Raw genomic sequence first — 16,994 nt, 5'->3', positions numbered from 1 at the left:
TTGCTTCTGCATCTGCACTAGAGTTGTGTTAACTGTACCTCCATCAGAGCTTCCAGAACTGCTTTCCTCCCAGACATACACCAGACCACTTGCATTTAAAAGTAATGTGACAAACAAGTCCAGAATAATAATTCTCTACATCCAGCCCTTCAGCTGAACTTTCCAATTCAGCTCCTACATCCCACTCTAACAGATTATCCAGACCACGCTTTCTCTGTCATCACCTTTTTTACGTCCTTGGCGCTTCTGATGCAGATAAAACAGGACTTGGATCTTTACAGTATCTGTTTTGAAGACAAAGCCACCAAATGGTATAATTCCTGTTTTTGTTTTTGTTTTGTATTTCTATCCACTTGTGAACAATCTTTGGTGTCAAGACTTTGAAAATCAGAATTTCTTTCTTATAAATGCCTCAGACTTCAGACTCTAGTACCATGCTATTTATGACATAATGCAAAAGCTGCGAAGGTGAAAATATGTGTACAGAAATACACACACATACATAACACATATACACACACACACAGATTAGTATTTTCTAATCAAAGCAAAGCTGATGACAGTCATAAACCTGCAAAACAGACTGGATGTTCCCAAAATTATAGCATCTGAAGGTATTCAGCACAGGAATACAAGTATAATAATGTCACAACATATACAAGGAAATAATAAAACTAAGAACACTAGAAATCAGCATACTGGTGAATGTAAAAAATGCATCTGATTTTTCTTTTCTCAATACGATGGGAAAATAATTTTGTTTTAAATAGGCAAGCAAATCTCTCTACTAACTATTCAGAACACAAACAGCAGTGGTGGACTATGCAGGAAAGACCATGCGTGAAATGTACAGTTGCTTTCAGTAGCAATTATTTGGTCCCAGAAATGACTCATGCACATTTTCTAGTCATACATTTACACTCCATTCCTGAGAATTTAAAACAGAAATCCAGGATTGTCTCTACACTATATGAGCTTTTTAATTAATATTGGGTCAAAGCTCTGAGCACCAACTAAATTAAACTTCTAATAGAACCAAACAGGAACTGTACTTGATGAAGAACAAATCATAGATAAAATCTCAAATGCCAAGATATTTGGTGAATCATTCAGGTGCCTATGGTATCCAAAGAAAATGAGACTGGAAACAAATTTGGGAGGGACTCTCTTTTTATATAAGGAAAAATAAATCACATTTTTGGCTCTATTCTAAAGTTTTGGGTTTTTTTCCAGTCCCTCTACAACAACTTCTTTCACGCAGAATAATAATAAGATATATATATTTTTAAGAGATAGACATGTTAATTTTCTACAAAAGTAACCCATGTCAAAATTGCTAGAATTTAATCTGGAAGGTGGTCAGTCCATAAAGGCTTCAAATTTGGACCAGCATGCTACATTGGCAATGATAATTCAAGACCATTAAATAGTAATGTAAAAGTAATACATAGCTTTCTTCTGAACTGAAATGAAATAACCATTCTAAGCCCTGCTGAACACCGAGAGGCTGAAAATCTAGATCTGGTTCCTAAAGACACAGCTCAGGTTATCTTTTGTGAATCATATTACTGTTAACGAGAATTAAACATGTATGTTGGGTAGATAATATTAAACCCATGCAGTGCCCTTCAACCGATAAAATCAGGGTAATGCATACTTAGAGATCCACAGTAGCCTTGGTACATCTGCAGCTTCATCTCACAGCCTTAGGTAGGCAAAACCCTAGCTGAGACTTTTTTATTACTGTTTTTTATTTTGCCATTCTAAAGGCTAGGGAAATTTAATCACTGTGCTATATATTAAAAAAATATATTTTAACACTTCAAAACATTCATAAAAATAATCTTTTAAATGCTGTAGTTCAGCATACAAGTCTATTTGCCGTTAGGACAAATCCTTGGATGCACTGAGGTTTTTTTATTATTATTCTATTCTGAAAGGAAATTGACTGCTTATTTACAAAGTAAAAAGAGAAACAGTAATCAAATGAATAGTACAACTATATAAAATATTTCCAAGAGATTTATACAAAATAGCACAATATCTTCCAAGGAGATAACAGACTAAAAGTGAAACAGTCATTAAAGCACTTTAAAAAGCTATTTTTGAACAAGTCATAGATCCTGACAGTCTAGGTCTGTTTAAACTCTCCACTTAAGACAGTTGAAATCACGACACAAGCAGTTTACCTGCTATTCTGTGCTAAACAACAGTACAACTGTTATTCTAGCTGTTTCCTACATCCATGAGTAAAATACCAATATTCTTCAGAAGGGCTACCTTTCTTCCATGTGATTCTATATTATTTTTACTGTAATTAGAGTTAGTGATCAGTTCAATTTTAAGTATTGTCAGAATATTTGGCTTTTTCCTCCCATAGAAATTACCTGAATAAGCAACTTAGATCTTGCTGGGTTTCACAGAAAATACTGCTGAAACCCTTCCAGACATTTATATTAACACCCTAAGGCTTTTGAGAACACTAGTGTTTTCCAAATCATAGCTATTATATCATACAAAGAAAGTACCGAAACATTATGTACCAGATAGATAAGCCAATAAAATAATTGAAATTTATGTTTGAAATGTTTGATTCACAGATGCCTCAATAAAATGTGAGAACATAAGTCAACTTAACACTTCAGATATTAAAAAAACAAAAAAAAAAAAAAAAAAAACTGTTGCACCTCTCAAGTCACACAGGAAAGACAGATTTCTATGATGTCCTTCCGACCTGCAGGAATAATCACGGTTTCCCATAGGCTATGAACTGTGCAATGTTGGCACTGAACTCAGATTTTAGAGGAAAACAGGACTAAAGGAAGTGATCTATTGTCAAAGCTTTGGACTAGAATTAAAGAGTTCTGGAACAATTCTTCTCTGACTTCACATTGTCTACTACATAACAAAAAAAAATTATCACAAAGAGACTGAGAAAAAAGAAGCAAATTCAGATTAGAATTTAGAGACAACTGTAGTGATCTGATTTATTCCAAATCTGGAAATCCTTGACAAAGCAAGACATCCTTTTCATTATTAAAACTCATGATTTGACGTTTTGCCCTGTATTTCATTAATCTTGAGTTAGAAGTTAGATTCTTCATGCAACTTTGGTGGATTCAACATGAAAAGCCAAGAATTTAAACCAATTGAAAACAGACTTCCTATTAAAGTCACTGTGTATTTAACTTGCATCATAAAATGAAAGTCATTTTGTATTTCTCACTTTGGTCACAGAATATTATAAAAAAGAGAAAAAAATCTACAGTTAACAGTTAAAACTGACTACAAAACAAGTTTAATCACATAACCACCAGCAGCCACCTATGGACTGGCTATAACTTGTATCTGCAGTGAACACAGCGACAACAGAAATTTGAGTCATTGGCTAACTACACTGACTACATAGAGAAACAGTTTGATTTTGCTCTCTTGCACCTGTTCCACATTGTGTTCCTCTTTCATTTTAGCAGAGATACTGCAGCCTGAAAAACAATAAGAGACTAAAACAAGTCCAGGACCATCTTAGACAAACACAAGCAACCGTTGCGCAGTCCCCTGTATGGGCAAACAGGGACCATCCCTAAAGCCTGGAATGAATAGGTTGTTTCTAGATTTAAAGATATTCAGCACAAGCACATTCTGTCTACTGATTTCTTTTTCACATCACTGATTATTATGGGGATTCCATCAGCTAGTAAATTTACAGAGACTATCAAATCATTTGATATAGGCCACTGAAGAGTCGTCACATGGTAATGGCCTTCAGTCACCTCTAACCATGGTCTGGATTCAAAAACACCAATACAGTGATGAGACACTTCTAATCCTATTGCCTGCCCCTAGAGCCTTGCAGTCACGTGGGCAGATAAAGATCTAAATGAGTATCATTCTCCTTAATTACTCTTTTTACGCTTTTGAAGAGAGCAATATAAATATAAATCTTCAGTAAATAATGCTTGATGTCACTAGCAAGTAGATTATAGTGCAGCCATCTGTTTGCAGTTTGAAAAGTTACCATTAAAATAAGACTTCACTGACAAAAAGCACCAACAGTTTATGCTATCAGAATGACTTCAATTTCCTGACTTTTAGGAATAGAAATTAAGCAGTAAAGTTATAGAATGCCACTGTAGTATGGAACAATCTTATCTAATCCTTAAAAGTTAAACAAATATGGGGTAAATAATGCTGTTAATATCTTGGTCTAAACAAGTATAAAAACCCACAGACTTCATAAACGCGTGAAATCAGAGTGCGCTCATACTGTTCCAAAGATTACATTTAAACAAAAAGACAAGCTATTTTACTGTGAAATAAAAAAGATTTGCTTATGAATATTTCTTTTACCATGTTTCGAGTCCCTCTCTTAGCCATTTTGGACTTACAGAAAGGTTTGAAGTAATTTTTAAGCCAGCCTCTAAAACAAGCCTGAGCTAAAGGAAAACAAAACATCACGCGCTGTTAAAAAACATTCTTTGATCAAAAGCACACAAGTAGGGCAAACAGTACCTTCTTACTCTGCTCTTGGACCATGGTAAAATTTCCTCTCACAGTGGACACAGCAATTAGAATAACTATGTCAATTTGGTCTGTATCAGTTCATCAACTTAACTAAAGACTTGATTTCAAATCCCCACTATCTTCACTCATGAGTATATTGTCATTATTAATACTTTAAAAAAAAATAATGAAAGGTGGTGCAATTATCACATCCAGCCAGCTTTGTTACTGCAGACAATGTCATTTCCAATCAGCAAACCCATGTCATTATATTGCAGAGGGAGACAGATAAGAAGTCTCGCTTATCAAAATTTTCTTCCATCAATGCAACGATTGTGGGAACAGGCAGACTGACACCACAAGTTGGATAACATTGTCTCCCTCAAGAAATTTATTGTTTTCTTCCTGACAGCAAAGCAAATGGGTTTGACATACATTGGTAACCTCAGCACTGCAAAAGGTGTATAACCTTCCTCCCCTCATATTAATGGTGAGGATCTGGTCTGGGTACCTTTAGGTAAAAATTAAGTTGAGAAAAAAAAAATAACAACTCTTTTCACAGTTGGATGATAATTTGCCTTCCTGTTTTCATTATCCATTCCCTACGTCCTTCTTCCTCAACCAACTCCCTCTGAGATTTCCCAGTGAGATTAAATTTGTCAAACAAGTGTTAAAATGATAACTTTTTCAAATAACAAATAATGTGAAATTTTCCAATATTTTAGTAAGTTCTAGTTGGCTGACATAGTGGGCACTTACCCAAGTCCCCTGTAGCTGTTGAGTCAGCTGTACTCCATCTATCCTGTGCTCCTGCATGTGATCAAGTGTTCAACTTCTCTGTCCTGCAGAACTTTTTCAGAAAACATTCTGAGCCTGCTGATGGGGGAAAAGAGACACTCATTATGAAAATTCTTTTTAAAATAGGTCTGGATTTTAGATGGGAAAATTTGACAGGTCTCAGAATACTTTACAAGTCTGTTCATCACCAGGCTGAAATCTGAGCAGGATCTTTATGGTGGCTTTTTTCAATTCTCTGCCTCTTTTTTTCTTGCAGCCTTTTGATCTACTTCTCTCCACTTGTACAAAGATCTCCAGAGGTCCAAGTGGGGCAAACAATCAATGTGAAGAAATTATTCTGTCATCAGCTTGTTGAGGGAAAACCTTGTCTGCTTAAAAAGAGGGGTGGGAGGAAAGAGACAGATGGAAGCACTGAGATAGGATCAGTTACTAAGCTGCATGGTTATCAATGCCCCGTTGTGTGTTGTGAGAAGTGTCTAGTTTTTTCAGTTCTGGGCTAAATTCATAGTACCCACAAAACAAAAGCAAAAAGAGCGACATTTCACGCTGTGATGAAAATGTGATATGGGGGTGTCACTATGAATACAGGTGACAACAGAATGATAATTACCAACAGGACATCAATGCACACAAAGCCAACTGCATACAAAGGCAAGATCAAGCTGCTGGAAACTGAACCTGCTTCGTAACATCTACTCCCTGATCCTTGGGACTTAGAGGGGGCAGAGGGAGATGTTTCACTCCCTTTTGTTGCATTAGATTTTTTCTCCCTCCTGCCTCTTTTCACCTTCTCCCTTTAGTTTTTGTTACAGCCATCTATGCCTCTAAGCTTTCATTATGCCTTTGGGCAGGTAAAACTGTAGTTCGTCGGCTTTGGCATCTCCGAGGAAGCTTTGAGGTGTCTGGATTTGTTGGGGCATAGTGTGGTTTTCAGAAGAGTGAAGCCTGGTTTCTGCCATGTCTTCACTTATGCTGGCTCCTCATAGACATCAGTGCTGCTAAGCGCATCCACAGAGACCCTGGCAGCCCAGATGGATAGCCACCTGATGGCTTGACATGCTGACTTCCCCACTTCATAGGCCTGCTCTATCAGGTGAATGAAAAAGGAAAGCAGGAAAGCAGGTTTTCCCTTGAACAACAAGCCTCCTCATATATAAGCCTTGTGCTCTGCACCCATGGGAATGGTGGATCATCCCTGGCTGCTCCAGATCCAGGAAGGAGAGTTCAGTGCTGCCCCTCCATGCAGGCATACAGAGCTTTTGCTGCTTCCAGCAGTTTTGTTCCAGAAAGAATCTTTTCTAATATACTCTGAAATCATCAGACATCAAAAGGCTTTTTACACATGTAAGTTTCTAGTTCTATTTTCAGACACATATCCTATAACATTAATGTTGGTTTGGCTGGGTAGGGGCTCAAGAAACTAAATCCAACCCTACAATATAAACAGTGCAATACAGCAAGGACTAGGGTAGCCTTGGACTAATAAAAAGATAAACAAAGGGATATGCAGCAGTGACAAGACCTTCACTTCGTATTAAGTGTTTAGACAAGTTCGATGCCTCAAATCACAAGACCACATTGAAATATCTCAATATAATATCGGTTTCACAAACAAGAGTGTTAATGTATGGTCTTACCCTTGAGTAGGTTTCCAAAGCAAGAATCTCAGTTAAAGACACCTATAAAATCAAAAGTTATCCCCTGCCTTATAGCCTTCAGATGAGTTTATTAAAAAACATCAAATCACGTTAAGACATTGTGGGCAATTTCTCTCCATTTCCAGTGGCAGCAAGTACAACTTCTGGAAAGTTTTTATTGCTTCCTTCCATAAGGACACGCACGCAATCAAGCTCTTGCCCAGAATCACAGCTGCCACCCCATCTTTTTCTTGCCACAGATTACGTTTTTCATAGAATTATAGAATCATTTGAGTTGGAAGGTACCCTTAAAGGCCATCTAGTCCAGATTCCCCGCAACGAACAGGGACACCTACAGCTAGATCAGGTTGCTTAGAGCCTGGTCCAGCCTGATCTTGAATGTCTCTAGGGACTGGGCATACACCACCCTTCTGGGCAACCTGGCCCAGTGCCTCACGACCCTTATGGTAAAAAACCTCTTCCTTATGTCCAATCTAACTCTCCTCACTTGTATTTTGAATGCACTAGGCAGCAGGATAGTCCTTGCAACTTTAGCTCACACCAAAACCAGCCATTTCAGGAGCTACGCACACTGAGGAATGGTGGCTACACACTTTCAGGAGACTTAGATCTCCCCATCAGCTGCAGGAGCAGTGTGGCTGGTGTGAACACACTTCCACCTCCAAGCAGAAAAAGATTAAAAGCTGGCTGGGCAGCACAGCTCAGGGGAGCCTGCAAGACCAGCCTTCATCCTCGCAGGTCATAACTCTTCCAAGGCCTATCAGCTAGGCAGTCCATCATTTTGCACCTCTACTAAAATTATTGCCGACCTTCCCTGAGAAGCATATGGTGAGTTGAAAGTACAGTTAGCTGCGTGCTCCCATTCCCAGACTGCTCACACAGCTTGGGATTGCAGCAGTTCAACCCTCAATCCATTAGAACAGGTAAGAAGGAACACAGCTCGAACATGTTCAGACAGTAATTACTTGGCACGTATTTAAAGGAAGCAATGAACAAATCTCTGTGCTTTCTAGAAACAGCACTTCGCTGCTATCACACAATACTATAAACAATCTGAAGGATATGCTACATGCACCCATAAAATCCCAAATTGTTTTTAGTTTTCTATAAATAATGGCATTCAGTAATTCCACTGTTACATAATGTTATCTACGGTTTAAAAATAAAAAGAAATCCTTGTATTCATTAACATGATGCAAAATAAAACAAACCTAAGTATTTCACCATTGCTCCCTGAAGGAATCTGCCCCAAACCACTGATTTTTGCTCTGTAAAATATTTAATAGTTTTACAAGCTTTTTTCAGCATGATTTCAAACACTCATTATGGTCAGAAAAAATATAAGACAACAACGCTATGAATATAACAAGTAAAAAACAAATAACAGCTTTCCAAGTATACCTCATTATTACTATAATACACTTGCTATTTATAAAAATCAAAATCTGTCTCTTTTCCATAAATCCCTTTGCCTGTCTCACTATCTATTTTGAGTTTGGTGTTTTTTTTGTTTGTTTGTTTGTTTTTTATATTAGAACAGCTGTTTTTTCAAAGCAGTGATTTTGGAGAATTTCTAGACACAATCTGATTGCAAGTTTTAGTGACTGGCATCTCAAGAGCTTTCTCTTTTCATGTAGTCAGAGACAATAAATAAGTAAAGCCACCTCTCCCATCCTCTCCTTCAGGATGTGGAAAGTCCCCACTCACCCAGAATCCGTGCTGATATCCAAATACATACAAGGAGACAGAATGGATGCAAATGAATGGAAAAAAAACTCAGACGAAGAGAAAAAAATCTAATAAAAAGGGTATATTGGAAGATTCTTAACCAGCTCATATACAAGCTAAATTGTGCTGCTGTTTGCCCATGATAGAAATTCTGAGTCTGCCAGGTTTACATTTCTCTTAGAAAAATAAATAAAAAGAATATTATTCTTAATCAGCCAAAGGGAGAATCTTCCCCCACACTTGTATCACAATTATCCTCTTCTGTAGAGCTTTGGAGATATCCTAGATTTTCTTTTGCCAGATTTACATCAATATGAGAACTTCAACATTAATAAGAAATTCCACAAAGCCCAACTAGATTGCTAACTTGTTAAATAGGAGGAGGGAAAAAAAAAAAAAAAAGGCAAACAGAAATTGGCTTGTATTTGGGATACGTACTAGCATACACAGACCTATATTTGGAAGCATTCTCATGGAATTCCTCTCTACATGTAACCACTTTCTATTACGTACCCTCTTATCTGCCTCTTTTCCAAACAGGTCTACAATGGTACTTTCTGCTCTCCTTATTACTAAATTGCAGAGGCCTACAAACATTGCTTGCCCCTTCTCCTGCTTCTTTGTTTTTCTCATGTATTTAGTTTTATTTGCATTTTAAAACCTTCAAACTTTGCTTTTCCAACCACTTCTCAGAATTAAGTCCATATTAAGCCCCTTGGCATAAGAAATTTGCACTCCTACCCTTTTTATGCTGATAGCACAAGAGATAATGGCCTCAAGTTGTGCCAGGAGAGGTTCAGGTTGGATATTAGAAAAAAAATCTCTTCTCAGAAAGAGTGGTGAGGCATTTGAACAGACTGCCCAGGGAGGTGGTGGAGCCACTATCCACAGAGGTAGAGTTTAAGAACTGTGTAGATGTGGCACTGAGAGACATGGTTAATGGGCATAGTGGGGATGGGTTGGTGGTTGGACTAGATAATTTTAGAGGCCTTTCCAACCTTTATTTATTCTATGATTCTTTCCTGAAACTTCTGATGTACTACAGAATGCAGTTAACAGAGACTAGCAGCTCATATTGTTCTTACTATATGTAGCCAATACCTGCTGTAGCTGCAAGGAAAGAGGTTTGAAAAGAACCAGTACTGCAGGAGAAATTCTTCCCTAGCAGTAGTCAAATACACTCACACAAAGACATAGCTTAAAAACAGTCATCTCTATTTATATCATGGGCATCTAGAGAGTGCGTACCAGTTTTAAATAACTGAAGAGTATTCTGCCTCAGAACCAACCAGTTCACTTTCTATCCTGCCAAAGCAATGGTAATTTAAATCTCTCTAATGCAAACTGTTAGAAAAACAGGAAGCACATGTGAGAAAAATGATCATGAAATTATGTTTGTAATGAAACATCACATAGAAGCCAAATCCAGTTTATGCAGATCTTTACCAAAGGCAAAAATGCAACCTGAACAGATTGTAAATAACCCTGGCACCAGTCTTATCTGCAGAAAGACCATAGAGCTAGGATATATAAATCCCTGTTAGACATAGCAGTGCACAACAACATACATCAAAGGACTGACGTGCTTCAATAACAGCAGAGGTAAATTTACAAAAGAAATTGTTGTGGTAACATTGTGAATTGGGACTAAATAAAAAAAACAAACCACCACCCATGAGACTACATTCAGCTTCTCCAGCTTTATTGAAAACAACCTGATTGGTAGCAAGAAATATTTCTCACAGTGTTATATAAAAAGCATTAAAAACAGTCAGCTCCTTGCATTAAAATATTTTGTTTCACAGGTTTGTCTGTTTTTGTTTCTTTTTTTTCTGTTTCTTTGTTTTATATCCATAGGATCCTACTAGGGGAATCTACATCAGGTTACATTTGAGCTTCAGTTTACCAGGGGTGCTCCGGAAAACAATTTTCACGTTGACAATATCAGATCTAAAAATAAACCTGGAATCACACATTGCTTTGGATTTACATAGAGAATTTTGCTTTTTCCTCAAATCACACAAAAGTAAAAATCATTCTATTTCCACTTTAGTTATAGAAACTTATACGGGGAGTGCTCCAAAAGCAATGTTTCCTGTTTTATTATATTGGCCCACGACACCAGAGGCCGATGTTGGTGGGATGGCAGTCGAGGTGGAACCTTCCCACCAATATTCCTTTACGTGTTGTTGCCATGTGACAGATGGCAGCAGAGGGGCAGTCTGACAGAATGGCATCTGACATGGGAGTGCACGTGAAGCAAAGGTGTGTCGTTAAATTCCTCCATGAGGAAGAAACGGCACCCACTGACATTCATTGACACTTGCTAAATGTTGGAGGAGACCAAACAACAGATGTGAGCACACTGAGGCAGTGGGTGGTATATTTCAGCAGTGGTAACAGTGGGTCACCCCTGCTGCTGCAGATTTTGATGAGCAAGGCATGCAAACTCTAGTACATTGCTGGTGAAAATGCAGAGCTAATGGCGGTGACTGTGATGAAAAATATTATTTTGTAGCTGAGAACTTAGTCTACCAAATGCTGTTACTGTGTTCTTTGTGTATTTTGCAATTTCCATGGAAATAAATAGGAGGTTTTACTTTCGGAGTGACCTATGTTTTATCCAAACAATTTGCAAAGCTTAAGACCATAGTAGCTTCAACAGCATTTCTAAATATACACACACATTCTTACTTTTACATTAAATCCGAACATCACAATCTCCTACCCTTGACTGCAAGATGCTCATTTTTGAACCCATTTCCAAATTTTAGCTAAATCTACAGCCAGTATTCCTTTCCTATAAGAACGAGATTACATCTAATATTTCTCATTACTTCAAACATTTATCTTCCAGAGAGGCTTGTAGATTTTCAAATGAGAAAGGCTATTTTCAATCTGAAAGTAACATCAATCTGGCTCTCTTGCTTTACAGCAAAGCCCTTCCTTGTTTCTCTGCCATTAGTTTCTTAAACTAAATTCAGATGTCACCAGCCTTTCTTTAGAAAAAGGAAGTAAGTGTCCCATTAAGTACTCAGAGGAGTGGACAGATTCTCCCATTCAGCTAGCTCCCTACACACTTGCTGATGCTCAACAGCAAATCTTGTATTTCTGAGAAAGGGCCATCACAGAGAGGTTATTTTCCTCTAAGTGGTTTCCTTCTTTCACCTGTTCTCAAGTTTAGTGTTAAGTTGCTGAAAGATTACCTCATTCATGTGATTGGGAGCCTGTTCGGCTCCAGAGTATTGGGTGAGTGAGGCAATAATAATTCGTTTGAAAAACACAGGTAGTTTTGCCTGCATTGCAAAGAAACATGCCTGAGTTTCTCATTATTCCAAGGACAAATCCTGAAGCTTATTTCCTTTTCAGAAGCACAGTCCATGCTCACAATGGTGGAAAATTACACAGAGATAGTCCCAGTCACTGCTCATGTTCAATAAGAGTCTGAATGAAGCTGAAGCAAATGGGGCTGCCAGCCCAAGTGTATGCTGCTGCCGACTGCATGCACGCATACACACTTGGGCTTCTCAAAGAAGGAAAGCGATCTCTGCATAAGGTAGGATGTGAGTTTAATGTACTTTAGCATACCGGCAAAATTCCCCAGATCGCCCGGGCTAGCCCTTCCGCTGCTGTAAGAGGGTTTTTCTTTTTTGGAGTGTGGTTGACATTGCACTAGGAGCTTCCTTTAGGTTGTTTTTTTTTTGTTTGTTTTTTAATATGTAAGCATTTATGTTGTTCTGATTTTTTTTAGAGCTACTTTTATTTAAGAACAACGCAAGCTCAACAGCATAGTAAGTACAGAGCTTCCCATGTTTGTTCAGGCCACAGATAGATTTCTAAAACTACCTTCCATGAGCTTTTTCCTAGGTCAATGCAGTTCCTGTTTTATTTACTAGGATGATTTTCTATCATTTAGTGTGAAATAATTTCAAAACCCCAATAGCATCAAGTGTCGGGAAACCAATCAAGGAGAAAGAACATGTGAGAAGAGATCAGAAAGATTTTTACACGTAAGAGTCTCGACCCATTCCTCCTAGGCAGTTCTCAGTATCAGAATACAGAACTGAAGACTACCCCCCTAGGAAGAAACAAAGCTCACTACATGACCTCTGTGAACTGGATTTAAGATGCATGTTCATTATTTTGCAGAAGGGATGTTCAAGAGGATCAATATGCCATTGAGATAAAAGAATGGTATAAATTGTCCTGAGAGTTGCTTAGAATATTCTTTACTGTCAGCCAGGGAATTAAAAACAGAGCAAGAGGCATATTAAAACTGTGCTTTTATAAGCTTAATCAGTAGGCTGGAAAATGAGTTTCACAAAGAGATAATGAGCTCCCAAATCATAATTTGCCAAGGGTGCATCGATTTCACTGGTCTTCAGATCATTTATGAGCATCCAGCACAAGAGCACCTTTCTGCCCCAGGCTCCCACCAGGCAGAGGCATGAGCCAGTGAGACTCCACCTACACAAGTAGGATTTACAAGTTCAATGTCTGTGTGAGGTACAAAAAGGTCATGAGTTTGGATCCTCTCAAGATGGATATTTTGTGGTCTTTGCTGAAGCTGAGAAACAAAGCGTTTTCATTGCATGTTGAAAAAACATTTTGCTTCCCCTTTGAGGCATTTTCAGAGGTAGCAAAGGGCTAATCTTAACAGTTAAATCACAAAAACAGCCTTGCTGCCACCACCATGGTTCTACCAACCCTATGGTCACTACCTTGTTACTCCTCACCCTGATAACTAGTAGGGCATTTCTCAAGTACATGAGAGAGTAGACTGAAGGTCTCTCCTCTAGCTCAAGGGAGCATATTTTCCCTTGGGGACAGCTGTATTAGGTCGATGAGCAAAACTTACCTTGGGGTTAGTGACAAGTTGCCGTCCCCACCCCACCAGAAATGTTTACACGGACTGTGTAATATCGGTTATGACAACTGAGAGAGAACAATACAGCTTAGATGTAGATCAGTGCCTAAAGCACTACCCTGACAAATAAGTTAGAGTCCCTCAGAATAAGAAATGCATTAAACTTGGTCTTCTACATCTTAGACAAGTAGCCAGACCACTGGACTAACAGGAGAGGCCATTGCATAGGCAAGTTTCTATTACGGCATCTGAAACTTGCTATATATTGCAACACAGGAGTAACATGATAGACATAGAAGGATCTTTCCATTCAAATTCACATTTGATTTGCCTCATCACAGCACAAAAGAAAGAGCCACATAAGTACCTACAGTCTTGCCACACTGAGTCAGCCTTGTTTCTCTCCACCATTATCCACCAATAAGAGCCCTATGCTGAGTGTACAGCAGTGATTTTTCAGGTGAAAGTTTGGAATCAGAAACAACAGTCCTGTCATCTCAATCCCCTATCCACACTCTTCTTTTCATTCCTCTACATGTCATATTTGCAGTTTGCACCAAAATGTACAAAGCTTAATGAACCTTCTGGCAGGTTCGGACAGCTGAACAGGTAGGGGAGTTGTTTGTTGTGGGGTTTTTTTGTTGTCTTTTTTTTTTGAAAAGTTCATTACTTAAAAAAAATAATCTTGTTTCATAGGGATAAGGGCTCTGGGATTTGCGTACAACTTTTCTTCCATCCATTCTGCAAAAGTCAGACATGCTTTCCTGAGACTAAAAATTAGACTGCAGATGAATACCCTTATCTTAGTAGTTTGGAAAATAAGACCAGAAATGCAGGACTACACATAAACAGGGAAAAAGACTGTCTGCAGTAGATCCTGCTGCTCACCTGCTCTGTGTTGTTTGAACATGTATTTTTATTAGCAAAGTACCACACACACAACAAGAAATGACATTATCCAAGTTATGCAATGAGAAAACTCAGAGAAGCTGTAGCTTCTTTTCTTCATTAGCTGAACATGCCATCCCCAAACCTCAGCAAGTATGTCTGAGCTGGTATGACTTCTTGCCCCTTTGAAATGCCAGTCTCAGAAATACTGATGATTTTGTCACCTTAGTTGTTCCAGGTGTTTAAAACACTATCTCGGTACCACATCACAGATCTGCTTCTTATTTATTTACTTTTCTTTTTCTCCATGCAGAACTAATACAAAGAGCTACAAAGTTCTGAATTTTACATTCATTTTCTGGAGAAAAAAAATAGCAGGAAATGAATGCTTACAAGCCTTCATTAGTCCGTACACTATGGAAAGATATTATAGGCCAAATATCAGGACTGCCTGCTACATACAATAGCAACAGATCAAAGTCAATGCTACTATACTAAATGAAAACACTACAAGAACCATTGCTATTAGAGCTATTTCTTTTAAATAATCTATAAAATCAGAAAGTGAGAAAAATGTGTCCTCTCAAGAATTACAGCTACAGTTGATCTATTTCTTCCCTCACTGTGAAGTCCACTGCATTATTTATTCATTTAAGTGCTCTAATCAAGACAACTGCTCAGAAGTCATTTTAAATAAGAGTGCAGTGCTAAATGTAGCAGTAACAGATAATAGCAATTTGCGGCCCATGGTGATGTACAGCAGCATAAAAAGCTTGCTGGATTGAGGGCACATTATGTGGTTACAGCTGAGAAAGTCATTTTAAGGTGTAAAAAACAAGTGTTTTTTTCTTCTGTCTGTTGCAACAGGCAGCCTCCTCCTTTATGCATGATCCCAGGATCCATGAGAGCCACGTTGCACCAACCACCACAGTCTGAAGGCTTGCTCCAAAAAACGAGATCCTATTGAATTCACATTTCAGGCACGCATGCCTACCTGTGAGGAAGCGAGCTGCTGCTGTCCAAATGCAGAGCAGAGGTGGCTGCATAGCGCAGGGCTAGCCCCTGGCTCCCACCATCATTATCAGCCACTGGAGGATTACAATTCTTTTCAAAACAAGGCTTTTTTAGGCAAACTCCTGGATTTGCGAGCTGTCTGGATGCTACAGTCAACAGTAGTGTTATATCCCTTATAAAACACCAGTTAAACCATGCACTTCATCATAACATGCACGATGAAGACTAAACACAGTACCATGTCAGAAGTTATACACTGTTCAAAATGGTGTTTAAATCAACAACAGACTATTTCTTCACACAGAAAAGACATCAACATTGTTTTTGAAATCTGCTTGGCTGAAGGAAATATTGCAGGTTAAGTGGGTTTTTTTTGCCTTTTCATGACATTATTAGCATTATTTAAAATTTAAGTTTAAATCAAAAGGAAGATTGTTATCAAAGCCATGCTCAAAACAAATTTTATTTCTTGCTCTACATGTACTCATATTTTGGTAGGATAGTTTCTTTTATTGCATCTGAAGGTACTTATTCTTTTTCTCTTTTCTCAACAGTTTGAGCAGTTAAATAAATTTAGATTAAAGGGGATCAAGGTATTAAAATGAACATTGAGAATATCATAAAATATTAATTAAATAAGCCACTAAGTGCATCACAGATTGTTATTATTTAACTTCTAGGTACACTTGAAACAATTTTTTTTCAGAATCTGAATTCCACAAAATTTTCAGGCTTGTTTCTGTTTAAAATCAGGGAGAAAAAGAAATCACTTTCCTGAAATAAGAGCTTGGGTTCTTTGCTCTGAAAAAGGAGAAATCCATTTCTCAGTTACTGGCTGTAACAGATATCTCTCTGACATCGAGCCACTAAGAGATATGAAAACCACATAAGGGACATAAAAAGGAAATAATTGAACACTCCAGCTAAATTAGCATAGAGAAGGAGATTTAAAATTAGAACAGAGAAAAGAACACATAAATAACAATGGTCACAAAACAGAGAAGCAGCAAGAACTTTAGCAATGTTGCTCCTAAATAAAATACATGTGTCAGCTTCAAAAGCATCCTTTTTGCAAAGGAGAGCTGCAGACCTATGCTGAAATTAAATACTGGAGCCAGAGACCTCCTGTCACCAGATTCCATAGGCACTGAAGCGGAAGATTGTGTGTTTTTGAAATGCACCGTTCTTGCATAAAATTTCTCTAAAATAGAATTTCATCCTTGTATAGTAAATCTAAATGAGAATATATTGTTCTTTACTCAACAGCATACGTCCTCTGGGAGTGGGTCTCATAAGGGATAAAGAATCACTTATTAGGTGTCAGCCCAAGGAATCTAGAAAAAGTAGGATTTCTTGCTAAAATATAGTACAGCTCTAATCCCTAATCATTACCATTATTTCTGAACAAAGGTATCAGGATGTGATCCTGTGTCAGTTTTTGAGTCCATGTGCCCGCAAACTCCAGCAACCATGACTGCAGTTTAAGAAGGAAGACCATAAACAAGACTTACTGGTTTTACACTTCCTGTAAGAAAATA

At 38.0% G+C, this 16,994-nt stretch overlaps 1 protein-coding gene across 1 annotated transcript in view; it reads right to left on the bottom strand.

The window, feature by feature from the left end:
* The window catches only part of ZPLD1 (zona pellucida like domain containing 1), a 30,789-nt gene extending 25,121 nt beyond the window's left edge, over nucleotides 1-5,668 (bottom strand). The window contains exons 1-2 of the mRNA XM_021400464.1: nucleotides 5,475-5,668; nucleotides 5,263-5,379 (exon numbers count right to left, since the gene is read on the bottom strand). The gene's annotated coding sequence lies outside the window, so the exon portion shown is untranslated. The remainder of the gene's footprint in view (nucleotides 1-5,262; nucleotides 5,380-5,474) is intronic.

The sequence above is a fragment of the Numida meleagris genome, chromosome 1 (assembly GCF_002078875.1).
Source record: "Numida meleagris isolate 19003 breed g44 Domestic line chromosome 1, NumMel1.0, whole genome shotgun sequence".
NCBI lineage: Eukaryota > Metazoa > Chordata > Aves > Galliformes > Numididae > Numida > Numida meleagris.
This window is presented reverse-complemented; position numbering and strand designations above follow the sequence as displayed.